Source organism: Dendrobates tinctorius, unplaced genomic scaffold (genome assembly GCF_039654945.1).
Source record: "Dendrobates tinctorius isolate UK_male_01 unplaced genomic scaffold, ASM3965494v1 ptg000226l, whole genome shotgun sequence".
In the NCBI taxonomy this organism is placed as follows: Eukaryota; Metazoa; Chordata; class Amphibia; order Anura; family Dendrobatidae; genus Dendrobates; species Dendrobates tinctorius.
The window spans coordinates 8012939-8029214 of NW_027361893.1; the positions used below are offsets into that span (position 1 = coordinate 8012939).

General features: G+C 47.6%; 1 protein-coding gene across 2 annotated transcripts in view; it reads left to right on the forward strand.

Moving 5' to 3' along the window:
- Positions 1 to 16276, forward strand: part of LOC141059320 (uncharacterized) — a 67710-nt gene that overhangs the window by 39961 nt on the left and 11473 nt on the right. The gene's annotated exons all lie outside the window — the stretch shown is intronic.

Consider the following 16276-nt stretch of genomic DNA (forward strand, 5'->3'; position numbering starts at 1 on the left):
CTGAAGCCAGACAGCGCTCGCTACTGACAGCGCTCGCTTCTCAAGCCACACAGCGCTCGCCACTGAACCACACAGCGCTCGCCTCTGGGGTCCACAGCGCGTGCTCCTAAGGCACAGAGCGCGCTTCTGGAGATCCAGGGATCACGCTTCGGAGGTCCATAGCACCCTGCGGACCGCGCCAGGATGGAAGGGGGCGCTCCAGCAGGCGGAGGGGTAAGTGCGCATAGCGCAGACCACCCTCCCCCACCCATTACCCCAACCCAGATCTGAGCAGGTGCCCCTTCTGTATTATTAGGAAAAGGGAGCCCCGACAGAATCCCCCTCGGGGGCGAAGGACCCGGCAAAGGCCACCTCCAAATCGGTTAAGTGCCCAGTATGCAGAGTAAAGCTGCCAGACGCATATAACAAGACCCTATGCGGCCCCTGTACCTCAAGGGTCGTAGGCGAGGAACAGCCATCCCTCCTGGCCGAGATGAGATCGCTGATAAGGGAGGAAGTTCGGGCCTCTACATCCAGCCTCGCACGACGTCAGTCCCCCAGCGCAGGGCCGAGTCGCAAACGTCCAAGGTGGGAAGCGGACCCAGAGTCGGAAGTAAGCCCTAGTGAGGAGTCCGAATTCCGGGATTCGGATCAGGAAGAAGAAGGCGAGATCCGGGGGGATAGACAGGATCAGAGCAGGAAATACCTATTCAGACTGGAGGACATGGACGAGTTGGTCCAAGCAGTCAGAAATACTATGCAGATAGAGGAGGTCCCTAAACCACAGTCCAGACAGGACTTAATGTTCGGAGGACTGGTGGCCCGGAGACAGGTAGTGTTCCCTGTAAGTGAACACATCAAAACGATGGTCCAGGAGGAGTGGAAGGAGGCAGAGCGTCGACTGACACTCTCCCGAGACTTTAGAAGCAGACTGCCTTTTGATCCTGAGGAAACCCGGGCATGGGAGGAAATTCCTAAAATAGATGTCCCAGTCGCTAAAGTTGCCAAGAAGACGGCTATTCCATTTGAGGACTCATCAGGTCTTCGAGACCCGATGGATAGGAAGGCAGACGTCTTATTAAAAAGAGCATGGGAGACGTCGGCGGCTCTTATTAGGGCCAACATAGCAGCCACCTCGGTGGCCAGGTCTATGTTTTTGTGGATGGGGCAGTTGGAAGAGCACCTAACCAACAAGACCCCTAGATCTGACATCCTAGCATCCCTTCCGCTCATGAAATCGGCTACGGCGTTCCTATCAGATACGTCGGCCGAATCGGTAAGATTTGCAGCCAGAAACAGCTCCCTCTCCAACGCGGCCCGAAGAGCTGTCTGGCTCAAATCCTGGTCGGGGGACAACGTTTCAAAAACTAAGCTATGCGCCATCCCCTTCTCGGGCCTGAGGGTGTTCGGGCCAGCCCTAGATAACGTTCTAGAGTCGGTGTCCGATAAAAAGAAGGGATTCCCGGAGGAAAAACCCAGGCGGCCCCAGTCCTTTCGGAGAGGCTCCTTTTCTAGGAGGCAGACCGAGTTCAGGGGTCGGGCAAGGTCTAGTAGAGGCTCCTATAAGGGCTCCTTCAGCCAAACCGGAAGGGACAGAGGTCCTCCATTCACATCAACCTCTAGATCGAGGAGGCAATGACGCCATAGGTATTGGGGGGAGACTTCGCCACTTCGCAACAAACTGGTCCCGAGTCACCCACAATCAGTGGGTCCTCAAAACCATCGCGGAGGGCTACAATATAGAGCTTTATTCTCCTCCCCCCGAAAGATATATTACCCCCACGGTTCATAGAATCATAGAATCGTAGAGTTGGAAGGGACCTCCTGGGCCATCTGGTCCAACCCCCTGCTCAAAGCAGGATTCGCTAAATCATCCCAGTTAGATGTCTGTCCAGCCTCTGTTTGAAGACTTCCATTGAAGGAGAACTCACCACTTCTCGTGGCAGCCTGTTCCACTCATTGATCACTCTAACTGTCAAAAAGTTTTTTCTAATATCTAATCTGTGTCTCCTCCCATTCAGCTTCATCCCATTGCTTCTAGTCTTTCCTTGTGCAAATGAGAATAAAGTTGATCCTTCTACAATGTGACAGCCCTTTAGATATTTGTAGACAGCTATTAAGTCTCCTCTCGGTCTTCTCTTTTGCAAACTAAACATTCCCAAATCCTGCAACCTTTCCTCATAAGACAGGGTTTGCAGACCGGTCACCATTCTGGTCGCTCTTTTCTGAACTTGCTCCAGTTTGTTGATGTCTTTTTTAAAATGTGGTGCCCAAAATTGGACACAATATTCCAGATGAGGTCTGACCAAAGAGGAGTAGAGGGAAATAATTACTTCACGTGATCTAGACTGTATGCTTCTGTTAATACATCCTAGAATTGCATTTGCCTTTTTTGCTGCTGCATCACACTGTTGACTCATATTCAGTCTGTGATCTATTAGTATACCCAAGTCTTTTTCACATGTGCTGTCACTTAGCCCTATTCCTCCCATTCTATATATGCTTTTTTCATTTTTATTGCCCAGATGTAGTACTTTGCATTTCTCCCTGTTAAAAACCATTCTGTTAGTTGCTGCCCACTTCTCCAGTTTATTTAAATCTTTTTGAATCCTCTCTCTCTCTTCTCTAGTATTAGCTATCCCTCCTAGCTTTGTGTCATCAGCAAATTTAATCAGTTTACCCTCAATTCCTTCATCTAAATCGTTGATAAAGATGTTGAACAATACAGGGCCCAGGACAGAGCCCTGTGGTACCCCACTTGAGACATTCTTCCAACTGGATGTGCAGCCATTTACGACCACTCTTTGGGTCCGATCACTAAGCCAGTTATGAATCCACCTAACAGTTGCCTTGTCCATTCCATACTTAGTCATTTTTTCAATAAGGATTGTATGAGAGACTTTGTCAAATGCTTTGCTGAAGTCAAGATATACTATATCTACAGCATTTCCTTGATCCACCCAATCAGTAATACCGTCATAGAAGGAAATTAAATTAGTCTGACATGACATATTAGTTACAAACCCATGCTGACTCTGTTTAATCACTTCATTCTTATCCAGGTATTGACATACATGTTTAATAATTTGTTCAAAGATCTTTCCTGGTATAGAAGTCAGACTCACCGGCCTATAGTTGCCTGGGTCCACCTTCTTCCCCTTTTTGAAGATAGGAACAACATTTGCTCTTCTCCAGTCTTCTGGCACTTCTCCTGTTCTCCAAGAATTTTCAAAGATTATGGAGAGGGGTTCAAAAATTTCTTCTGCTATCTCCTTCAGTACTCTGGGGTGTAATTCATCTGGACCTGGAGACTTGAATACATTTAGGTTAGCTAAGTGTTTCCTCACTATCTTTCTGTTTATAGATATCCTGGATTCTTCTATTCCCTTAATAGGACAGTGAATAACAGTTGATGTTACATTTCCTTTCTGAGAGAAAACAGTCCTGGAGGACTCCGCAATGTGGACGGATCTACAGGACATGGTAAAATCAAAAGTCATAGTATCAGTTCCCCCGTCAGAAAGAGGGAAGGGACACTATTCGTCCCTGTTCTCGATCACAAAACCGTCTGGCGAGGCCCGTACCATCATAAACCTGAAACCACTAAATGCCTGGTCAGGTACAAGAGATTCCGGATGGAATCGGTCCGATCCGCAACCCTCCTGATAGATCGGGACGCCGTCATGTGCACCCTAGACCTGAAGGCCTACTACCAGGTCCCTATCCATCCCTCATCCCAGAGACTGCTAAGGTTTGCGGTCAGTTTACCAGCCCGGACCTGCCACTTCCAGTTCCAGTGTCTTCCATTCGGGTTGGCCTCAGCTCCCAGAATCTTTACAAAGCTGGTGGGAGAGGTAGTGGCCTACCTGAGAGGTCAGGGTATTGTGATCATACCCTATTTAGACGACTTCCTATTGGTGGCAAGATCCAGGGAAGCGCTCGTTCGCGACAGAAACCGAGCAACTGCGGTAATGGAGTTTCTTGGATGGGTGATCAATTGGGAGAAGTCGAACATCAGGCCAGAAACCAGGAAAATATTTCTCGGGGTCCTCCTAGACTCAACCGACAGAATATCCTGGCTACCCGAACAGAAGCAGAGGACTATTCAGACCAGAACCAGAGACCTGTTGAGACGTCAGTGCTCCATAAGAGAGGCAATGGAGGTCCTGGGCCTCATGATGGCCTGCATTCAGTGCGTCCGATGGGCCCAATTCCACTCAAGATCACTGCAGAAAGAGATCCTTGCGAGGTGGGACAGAAATCAGGCGTCGCTGGACAGACCCCTAAGGCTGTCAGAACAAGTAAGAGAGTCCCTTCGGTGGTGGACACGGTCCAGAAACCTTCAGGTGGGCTTATTCTGGACAGCCTCTCCATACGTGGTAGTCACCACGGACGCCAGTGCGTGGGGTTGGGGAGCCCACATAGAAGGGAAAATCTTCCAGGGGAGATGGCCAGTAGACATCAAGACCAGATCCTCCAATTTCAGAGAACTCTACGCGGTCTGGAAAGCGCTACGGCGGAACCAGTCGATACTGGAGAATCGTCATGTCCGTATACTATCCGACAATATGACGACAGTGGCATTTCTGAAGCACCAGGGAGGGCCCAGACATCGACCACTACAGGACCTAGCGGGAAAAATATTCTCTTGGGCAGAAAGAACAGTCCAATCAGTGACCGCAGTACACCTAGAGGGTTCCCAGAACGAAGTAGCAGACTACCTGAGCAGACAACGGATCCGCCCGACAGAATGGGAACTGAACGAAGAGATCTTCAACCATCTCTGTCAGCGTTGGGGGACCCCCAGTATAGATCTCTTTGCAAGCCGAAAGAATTCAAAAGTCCCCAGATTCTATTCCCTGAATCCGACGGAGCACCCAGAAGGTGTGGATGCCCTGAGTCAGACCTGGGGAGAACCCCTCTCCTACGCATTCCCGCCACTGGCCCTCATACCGGCAGTGCTCAGAAAAATACGCGAGGACCACGCAAGAGTGATGCTGATCGCTCCATACTGGCCGAAGAGAAGCTGGTTTCCCCTTCTAGGAGCCATGGCAGTCGGAAATCCAGTTGAGCTACCCCTGTGGAAGGACATCATCCACCAGGGCCCGATCTACCATCCAAACCCAGCAAGACTTCATCTATCGGCTTGGATCCTGAGAGGGACATCCTGAAGTCAAAGGGATTGTCAGACCAGGTCATATCCACCCTACTGGCCAGTAGGAAGCCGGTGACATCCGCAATCTATAGAAAGATATGGAAAAGATTCTGTCTGGAGGGTGGCAGGTCCGATCTCGTGGCAGGCAGCCCCGACCTCCCTAGCATACTAAGTTTTTTGCAGGCAGGTTTTAATAAAGGCCTTAAGCCTAGTACTCTAAAGGTCCAGATTTCAGCCTTAAGCACCTTCTTCGATTACCAGCTAGCTTCACATCCCTGGGTAATAAGATTTATAAAAGCCACGCAGCGCCTGCGCCCCACGATTAGGCAGCTCACCCCGCCTTGGGACCTGGGCCTGGTACTCAGGTTTCTCTGTACAGACCCCTATGTTCTAGATGAGAAAATAACCATCTCTGCCCTCACCCGTAAAACGGCCTTCCTAGTAGCCATTACCACGGCCAAGAGAATAGGGGAGATCCAGGCCCTGTCCACTAAGGACCCATATCTTCAGATAAGAGAGGATAGTATAATCCTAAGGTTAGACCCGGCATTTACCCCGAAGGTAGTCTCCTCAAAAAATCTAAACCAAGAGGTAGTGTTACCATCGTTCTGCGACAATCCCCGTAATAAAAAAGAACAGCACCTTCACTCGTTGGATGTGAGGCGCGCGGTGCTAGACTATCTAGAAGCCACCAATAGCTGGCGCATTGACCCAAACCTGTTCATCCTCTTTGGGGGTAAAAATAAAGGGAAGAAAGCCTCAAAGGCGTCTATCGCGCGCTGGATTACCTCAGTAATCTCTGACGCCTACCAAGCTGAAGGCGTTAGCCCGCCAGGGTCCATAAAAGCCCACTCTACGAGGGCGGTATCAGCCTCATGGGCTGAACGGGCGGGGGCCTCGGTTGACCAAATCTGTAGAGCAGCAACCTGGGCCAATCTGAATACATTTTGCAAGCACTACAAGCTTGACATGTTGGCTGGTCAGCAGACCGCATTCGGGAGAAAAGTTCTCCAGGCGGTAATCCCACCCTGAGGAGGTGCTTTGGTACTCTCCATGGTGCTGTCAGGTGGACGTCCTGGAAAATAGGTATTAGACCTACCGGTAATGATGTTTCCAGGAGTCCATCCTGACAGCACGGGTAGTTCCCTCCCTGTTATGTTATGCTATGTTGTATTTTGATATGTCATATGCTGTAATATGATTGTTTCATTAAACTGTTACTAGCATCATCCACCTTGCGGTACTTGTTAAATCACTGAGGGAGAGGGGGTGGGACGTGACCTTTAACCTCTCGTGTGCTTCCTGTCCCTGTAAGGAGGAGGAGGACGTCCTCCATGGTGCTGTCAGGATGGACTCCTGGAAACATCATTACCGGTAGGTCTAATACCTATTTTCTATAGAACTTACCACCTGGAGGATCCACCTACCCCCTGGGATTAGGAGACGCTGACCGTTACCTGCCCAGTTTTGTAAACTACAAAGCCAAATGACAGCGTACGTAGAATGTGCTGACAAGTTAGAAAATCACTTGAAGAAAAATATTATGATGGGCCTGTAAGAGAAAGAGGAGGGTAATGATGCTGTTGGCTTCCTAGAACCCTGATATCTTATTGGATGAATCTACCTTCTCTCCCTTCTGTGCTGCTGAATGTCTCATATGGTCCCTACAAGACCAGGTCCAGTCTTTCTGGCCAAACTTTGCTTTTATGATCAACTACATTAAATGTGCAGTGAGGCCAAGTGTGAATTTCCCTTTATCCTGACATTTTAATTTGTTTTAAAACTAACTAATTTGAAGGAGGTTTGTGATAAACTACAGGGCAACCATTACACCTGTGCCATGATATATCTCTAAGCTGTGTGTGGCTGATGGCTGTAATATACATTTATTCACCCCTGCAGGAGATGTCTTGGCATGGCTCGAGCCCTGGTTTCATGGATTCACTCCACGTCATAAATTACATTGTTTTCGATCCTAAGAAATTCAGATTACTGCACAATCTCTCCTGAAATGGGGAGTAATATTATCTTCTCTAATCTTCTGGTCAGGATTCATAGTAGTTCCAATGGTCCACCATAAATGAGTGCAACTCCGGTTTACTGTTGGAGTTCTCCCCTCATACATACATACGTTGTTGTTGGGGATGTAACATAAAAAAGACTTTTTTTAATTCTACCTGTTCATTCTGTATGATAGTTTGATTGTGGTGGGATTGTCCTGCCTCACTTATGTGAGTCTGTAGCTCCCTGATGGTCCTGGTGATGTAATCCATCTTGGTGTTGTTGTTCAGTCTGTATTTGTAGTTTTCAGTTAATGAGATTCTCATGCTCTGGGGCGGGGCTGTGGGCGGGGCTTTATGTGGTGCTCTGATTACATATGCATCTGTATTGGCTTATGACAGGTCACTAATCCTTCAGTGACCTGCCCCCCATTTTTACATAATGCATATGATAGTGTTAGTATTCTTGTTGATTATGCCTATAATATTGTGGCTATTCTGAGGCTTAGAAAAAAACCCACCCAAAACACAGCTAAAAACACCCAAGAATGGCTAAGAGGAAAACATTGGACTATTCTGAAGTAACATCTATGACCACTGACCGAAATCCTACTGAGCATCTTTGGAAAGAGCTGAAACATGCCGTCTGGAAAAGGCAACCTTCAAACACGATGGAGCAGATTGCTCTTGAGGAGTGGGACCAAATACCTGTCCAGAGGAGCAGACGTGTCATTGACAGTTACGGGAATCGTTTGATTGCAGTGATTGCCTCAAAAGGTTGCGCAACAAAATATTAAGTTAAGGGAACCATCATTACTGTCCAGGCCTATTTCATGAGGTTTATTTTTTAATTCTGAGGAAGCATAGCTGAAAAGCAATGTCTGACTTTCATTTGTTCATTTTCACAGATTTTTTTATTTATTACTTTTGTTTTGTTTTTGTTTTTATTAATTTTAAAGTCATATTTAAAAACCATTTTGCCTCCAATCATTGTACATTGTTACAGAAATTTCCTCAAAACATTAATCGGCTAAATATAATAATAATTGAACATGGCTAATTATTATAGGGGAAAGGGAAGGGGTGATGACAGCAGACTATTATACCCGTGTATTACTATGAATAGCTCTATTACCTCTCTATAACCCCAGTATTTAGTCTGGAGGATCGCCAGCTGTCCCATCTCCTGAGATATGATGTTGTATTATCGGTGGATGAAGCAATTATCTTCTCTGATAATTGTCATTCACCAATGCTACGATCTCAGTCAATGACGGACATTTGGAGTTTTTCCAATACCCTGCAATTTTATTTCTACTAGCTATGAGGATGTGTGTAATCACTGTCCTGAACTCGTGTGGAATTAAATCCAGGTCCATGGCCAGAAGCGCCTACTCTTTCCTAATATTTATTGGGATGGCGCTAATTTGAGACACTAAATGGGAGATTGCGTCCCAGAGCTGCTCTACTTTACCAGACATGTAACATATCTGCGTTGGTGTCTCCGCTCCTCCAGCACACATCTGGGGTGTTGTGGTAGATCTTAGACAATCTGTATGGTGTGAAGTACCACCTGTACAGCAGCGTTCTGGCATTCTCCAGGTGACTGGTGCACTTAGAGTGTGTCCCTATCATTGAGAAGGACGTCCACCATTGACCCGGGGTGATCCCGCACTGCAGATCAGTCTCCCATTTGTGGAGATACGAGTCCAGACAGGGGAAGGTCTCCTCCAGCATACGTTTATAGCTTAGACATCACTCTTACTTGCCGTGCTGGGGCGAGGAGCATTGCATATAATTTGGAGGGTTGTGAGAATGTTCTCTTTTTTTTTTTCCCCTGTAGAAAATGTCTTATTTGTAGATATTTATAATGATCTCTATGTTGTAGCCGATATTTCTCTCTGATCATAGAGAAGGATAACAATATTCCCTCCTTATACATGTCTCCAATCAGTAGGACTCCCAGGGATTTCCAGGTTTGAATCTTGAGGTCCGGAATACACAGCTCCAAAGTCTCTATGGGGGCTTTAGAGAGCGCCAAATTGATAGTATGCAGTTTATTGCTTAGAAGGCTCCACACTCCCAGCGCCGCTTCCACCGCTGGTGGCAGACACAATTTTTTTATCATCACCGGGGTTAGGCCCAATAATGATATGAGTTAAAAACCAATGCAGCATTTGGGGATTTTATGAGATGTTTGTCGATTTCTATCCAATGTCTGTTATCCTTATCATTCCACATCAACCTCAGTTGTTAAGATATAAGGCTGCCCTATAATACATCACCACTGAGGGGCAGCCCAGTCCCCCCTCTTTTATTGGGATATATAGTATATCTGCTTTAACTCTGTGCTGTTTTTCCTGCCATATGTATTTTAATATGATTGTTTGTAACATTTTGAGTATTTTCATGGGGACAGGGAGTTTGCGGAATACGTACAATACCTGGGGGATTAAGAACACTTTTACGAACCCTGTTCTTCCTAACCAAGACATGTTGTGTTGTCTCATGCGCAGCATGTCGCCTTTGATCTTCTGTCTGAGAGCTTCAGAATGCTCTCATTAAATTATATCTACTGAGGGGGATAAGCGGATTCCAAGATATGTTATGTTTTCGTTTTCCGGCTTAAAAGGGTACTTAGCTGTAAGATTTACAGGGTGTGGTGCGGAGGGTGTTAGATTTAGAATTTGGGGATATTTAATTTATATATATAATCGTCATATCATGTCTGTCTGTAACCGAAATCCTGCGTCGCTGATTGGTGGCGGCCGGCCGGGCTTGACCAATCAATCAGCGACGCAGGATTTTCGTGACAAACAGGTACTGTATGGTCATGGGTATGGCGCCAGAGATCGCGATCTCCGCTGTCATACTTACCTCACCAGGAGGAGCGTTGCCGCGGCGCTTCTCTTCTGCCGGTGACCGGGGCAGGAGTGCGTGTTGAAATCGCGCAGGCGCATAGCGCGATCTGGCGCCATTTTCCTGAAGACACATTTGCGGTGTGTCTTCAGGAAAATGGCGCCGGACAGCACGGTATGGAAATGCTCGTACTCTGGCGCCAGACTCCTCCCCCAGCCTCCGGCAGAACGGGACAGCGCTGGACCACAGGAAAGATGGGTGAGTATAAACGTTTTGGTTTTTTTTTTAAATGTGTGCAATTTCCTAGGGGTGAGGGGGGCCATACATATCAGGATAAGGGGGGTGAGGGGACCATGTATACCAGGAAAGGGGGGGTGAGGAGACCATGCATACCAGGAAAGGGGGGATGAGGGGGACCTTGCATACCAGGATAAGGGAGGTGAGTGGAACATGCATTCCAGGATTGGAGGGTGAGAGGGACCATGCTTACCAGGATAAGGGGGTGAGGGGAACCATGCATACCAGGAAAGGGGGGGGGTGAGGGTAACCATGCATACCAGGAAAGGGGGGATGAGGGGGACCATGAATACCAGGAAAAGGGGGTGAGGGGAACCATGCATACCAGGAAAGGGGGGTGTGGGGACCATGCATACCAGGAAAGGGGGGTGTGGGGACCATGCATACCAGGAAAGGGGGGTGTGGGGACCATGCATACCAGGAAAGGGGGGTGTGGGGACCATGCATACCAGGAAAGGGGGGTGTGGGGACCCTGCATACCAGGAAAGGGGGGTGAGGGGGCCATGCATACCAGGAAAGGTGGGTGAGGGGGACCATGCATACCAGGAAAGGGGGGTGAGAGGGACCATACATAACCTAGGGAAAACAAGGAAAGAGGAGGGTGCAGCCCCCCGGTCTACCGCCCTCCCGATGCGATAGCATCGGGCCTCCATCTAGTAGTATGATACTTGGGTAAAAGAGTCTATCGCTTCCATTACGCTACTGAGCGACTCTTCGGGATTAGTAAGGGATAAGATAGTCGTCCGCAAATAGCCCGATTTTGTGCTCTACATTACCAATTTTAATACCGGTTATTCCAGGGTGTGATCTAATTTTTTCAGCTAAGGGTTCGATTGTTAGTGCAAATATTAGAGGAGAGAGTGGGCATCCCTGCCTCGTTCCATTAACGATATCAAATGTATCTGACATCATTCCAGAAATGAGGACTGACGCTGACTATTAACTAGGATTTTGGAATAGATTTTAAGATCTGTTTTAATGATATCGGCATAAAATTGACGGTTCAGTCCTGATTTTTCCTGGTTTGGGGAGGGGTATAATTGTTGCCTGAATCATCTCTTTTGGAATTTTTCCTATCAGTATAAAATTTTGGAAAAATTATGTCATGTGAGGGATTAGTATGTCTTGAAACGTTTTATAATATTCGTTCGTTACTCCATCAGGGCCGCGGGACTTTATTTTTCATCCCTCTCATTGTTTGCTGTATTTCTGCTTGGGATATTGGTTGGTTTAATATACAGTGCCTTGCGAAAGTATTCGGCCCCCTGGAACTTTTCAACCTTTTCCCACATATCATGCTTCAAACATAAAGATACCAAATGTAAATTTTTGGTGAAGAATCAATAACAAGTGGGTACACAGTTGTGAAGTTGAACGAAATTTATTGGTTATTTTAAATTTCTGTGGAAATTAAAAAAACTGAAAAGTGGAGCGTGCAATATTATTCGGCCCCTTTACTTTCAGTGCAGCAAACTCACTCCAGAAGTTCGTTGTGGATCTCTGAATGATCCAATGTTGTCCTAAATGACTAATGATGATAAATATAATCCACCTGTGTGTAATCAAGTCTCCATATAAATGCACCTACTCAGTGATAGGCTCAGGGTTCTGTTTGAAGCACAGAGAGCATCATGAAGACCAAGGAACACAGCAGGCAGGTCCGTGATACTGTTATGGAGAAGTTTAAAGCTGGATTTGGATACAAAATAATTTCCAAAACTTTAAACATCCCAAGGAGCACTGTGCAAGCAATCATATTGAAATGGAGGGAATATCATACCACTGCAAATCTACCAAGACCCGGCCGTCCCTCTAAACTTTCATGTCAAACAAGGAGAAGACTGATCAGAGATGCAGCCAAGAGGCCCATGATCACTCTGTATGAACTGTAGAGATCTACAGCTCAGGTGGGACAGTCTGTCCATAAGACAACAATCAGTCATACACTGCACAAATCTGGCCTTTATGGAAGGGTGGCAAGAAGAGAGCCATTTCTCAAAGATATCCATAAAAAGTGTAATTTAAAGTTTGCAACAAGCCACCTGGGAGACACACCAAACATGTGGAAGAAGGTGCTCTGGTCAGATGAATCCATAATACAACTTTTTGGCAACAATGCCAAACGATATGTTTGGCATAAATGTAACACAGCTCATCACGCTGAACACACTATCCCCACTGTCAAACATGGTGGTGGCAGCATCATGGTTTGGGCTGGCTTTTCTTCAGCAGGGACAGGGAAAATGGTTAAAATTGATGGGAAGATAGATTGAGCCAAATACAGCACCAATCTTGAAGAAAACCTGTTGGAGTCTGCAAAAGACCTGAAACTGGGATGGAGATTTGTCTTCCAACAAGACAATGATCCCAAGCATAAAGCAAAATCTACAGTGGAATGGTTCACAAATAAACGTATCTAGGGCCAAGTCAAAGTCCAGACCTGAATCCAATCGAGAATCTGTGGAAAGAGCTGAAAACTGCTGTTAACAAACGATCTCCATCCAACCTCACTGAGCTCGAGCTGTTTGTCAAGGAAGAATGGGCAAGAATTTCAGTCTTTCGATGTACAAAACTGATAGAGACATACCCCAAGCGACTTGCAGCTGTAATCGCAGCAAAAGGTGGCGCAACAAAGTGTTAAGTTAAAGGGGCCGAATAATATTGCACGCCCCACTTTTCAGTTTTTGAATTTCCACAAAAATTTAAAATAACCAATAAATTTCGTTCAACTTCACAATTGTGTCCCACTTGTTCTTGATTCTTCACCAAAAATTTACATTTGGTATCTATTATGTTTGAAGCATGATGTGGGAAAAGGTTGAAAAGTTCCAGGGGGCTGAATACTTTCACAAGGCACTGTATGTAAAGTGTCCTCTGGTATCTTAGGAAGTTTTATGTTCTCCAACAATTGATTTTTTTCCCGTCTCCCATGACGGCACACATGAGAGAAGGGATCCGCCCAGTCAGGACAGGAACCCTACTGAAGATAAAAGGGTGGTACCTCTCCCTCGCTTCAGTTGGGTTTCCTGTCCTGACAGGGACCCGTGTGCTGAAGACAGCGGTCACACGTACCTGCCCCTCTCCCGTGCCGGCGTGGAAGGTCAGGCTGGTTTGCTGAGCGCTGTGCGTCGGGAGGGGGAAGCGCCGTCCGCGGGTCCCCCGGGGGCTCAGCGTCCGAGCGGGCGCAGAAACAGCACGGCTGGGGTCCTGGGGCTCTGCCGTGGCTGTCGCGCCGCCCTCTCCCCCTCTGCCGCATCCAGAGCAGCACAGGAGCGGCCGCTTCCGGGTCGCGCCCCCCTGACGTCACGCGAAGGGCACGCTGGGAAAGGGGCATGCCCGCGTGACGTCGGGAGGCGGCGCCACCAATCCAAGATGGCGGCGCCCATAGTAAACAACGCCGGCCGGCGAAAGGAGATCCTGGCAGCATGACGGGGGGGAGGGGCTGTGAGGGTAACCGGAGGAGGCGGAGAGTGCAGTGGATCCCCCTTACATAAGACGCACTCATGCCCAAGGCTTCAAGATGGAAGTGGGGCAAGACGAGCAGCGTCAGCAGCAAGACCTCTCGCCAGATTCCAAGCCGAGCCGCCAGCATACCAGGAGCAGTCGCTCGAGTGGTGGGAGCGGCAGTCATAAACGCAACCGGCATGACTCTGAGATGTCCAGGAGAAATGTCACGAATACATCTGAGGAGCCTCCGAGATCGGTACCCTTGATTGACAGCGGTGGTGAGTGATCTACGTGAATGTCACCCTTATGGTAACGGGGTTCCATTTTCTCTGTTTGATCACTAGGGGTCGAGGAAGGCCAGCAGCAAAACCAAAAATAGAGAATGCGCCCTGTGTAAAAACCCGCTGGCAGATCAGTGGCAGAAAGACCTCTGCGCTGACTGTATAAACAAAACTATACAGGAGGAGACCCCTGATTTGGTGACTAGCCTTAAAGAGTTAATACAGCAGGAGGTGACAGGCTCCCTAAAGGCAGCCCTCAAAAAGAAAGAGAAAAGAAACCGTAGAAGGAGCTCCGATTCAGAGGCCTCGCCAAGGCAGAAGGGGCGGGATAGATCCTTGTCCCCCCTCCACCTACTCTTCTTCTACTCAGTCCTCAGAATCCTCCTCGGACAGCGATATAGGCGGCCGTCCATGTTTCCCAACGGAGGACGTAGAAAAGCTGGTCAAAGCTATTAGGGCTACAATGGGCCTTAAAGAGGAAAAGGCTCCCAAATCATTAGAGGATGTAATGTTTGGGGGACTGGAAAAGCGAAAATGTACCTTCCCTGTAAATGATAAAATAAAAGCACTAATTGACAGGGAATGGAAGAAACCGGAGAGGTCAGGGGGCTTACCTTCCACATCAAAGAGGAGGTATCCTTTTGAGCAGAAGGATTCAGAAACCTGGGAAAAAGTCCCTAAAATTGATGGGGCCGTAGCTAGATCCTCAAAAAAGGTATCCCTACCATTAGAGGATTCCGGCGTGTTGAAAGACCCGCTTGATAAAAAAGCAGACGGTTTCCTAAAGCACATCTGGGAAGCTTCAGCAGGTGGATTGAAGCCAGCGATAGCTGCTACCTGTACCGCTCGTGCCCTCATGGTCTGGCTGCAACAAATAGAGGACCAGATCAAGGATAGAGTTCCTAGAGACGAAATTCTGTCTAATTTGACACTGGTGCACGGAGCAGCGGCTTTCCTAGCAGATTCCTCTGCAGACTCCGCAAGATTGACAGCTAGAGCAGCAAGTCTATCAAATGCGGCAAGACGAGCCCTGTGGCTTAAAGGGTGTCCCGGAGATTTACCATCAAAGCATAGGTTATGTTCCATTCCATGCGATGGCCAATTCCTCTTCGGGAAAAAACTAGAAGAGATTTTGGAACATGCGGGGGATAGGAAGAAAAGCTTTCCCCGATTTCCGGGAGAACCTAAAAAGCAGCCCTTTCGGAGGAGGAGATTTAACAGGGGTCGTCCCCCGGGAGATAGAAAAAGCTGGGACTTTAAAGAAAAGTGGATCGGGCTATATGTTTAAAGGGCCCTCCACTTCCTCCAAAAAATCTCCCCAATGACATTGGGCCGGAGGTAGGGGGAAGGCTTTCTCTCTTCCTTTCCGCCTGGGCAAATATCTCCCCCAGTACATGGGTCCTAAATATAATCAAGGACGGCTTAAAAATAAAATTCATCTGTCCGCCCAGGCATACCTTCATAATGACACCCAGAAGGAAAGCCCAAGAGCAACAGCTGGCCCTGGAGACGGAAGTCTTGGGACTAGTGAAAAAACAATAAAGTGAATAAACAAAACATGGCCAGGTTTTGTTTATTCACTTTATTGGCTTGGGACCCTACCTGTGCACCACACCAGTAGTGCCACGTCTCTTACCTGATAGTGAAAAAACAAGTCCTACAGGAAGTCCCAGTGCAAGAAGAAGGAAGGGGGTTCTACTCCCCCCTCTTCTTAATACAAAAACCAGACAGCTCTTGGAGAACCATTGTCAACCTGAGGAGACTCAATTAGTGGGTAGACAATTGCTCCTTCAAAATGGAGTCAATCAACACGGCCACAAAGATCCTGTTCCAGCATTGCCTCATGGCAGTGATAGACTTAAAAGATGCCTACTATCACCTTCCAATTCATCGGGAGTATCAAAAATATTTGAGAGTAGCGCTCTTATTTCCAGGGGCAGGTGAAACACTACCAATACGCAGCCCTTCCGTTTGGCCTGTCTACAGCCCCCAGAGTATTCACCAAAGTGATGGCCGAAGTAATGTCTTTTTCCCGTCTCCCATGACGGCACACATGAGAGAGGGGATCCGCCCAGTCAGGATAGGAACCCTACTGAAGATAAAAGGGCGGTACCTCTCCCTCGCTTCAGTTGGGTTTTCTGTCCTGACAGGGACATTGCCTCATGGCAGTGATAGACTTAAAAGATGCCTACTATCATATCCCAATTCATCGGGAATATCAAAAATATTTGAGAGTAGCGCTCTTATTTCCAGGGGCA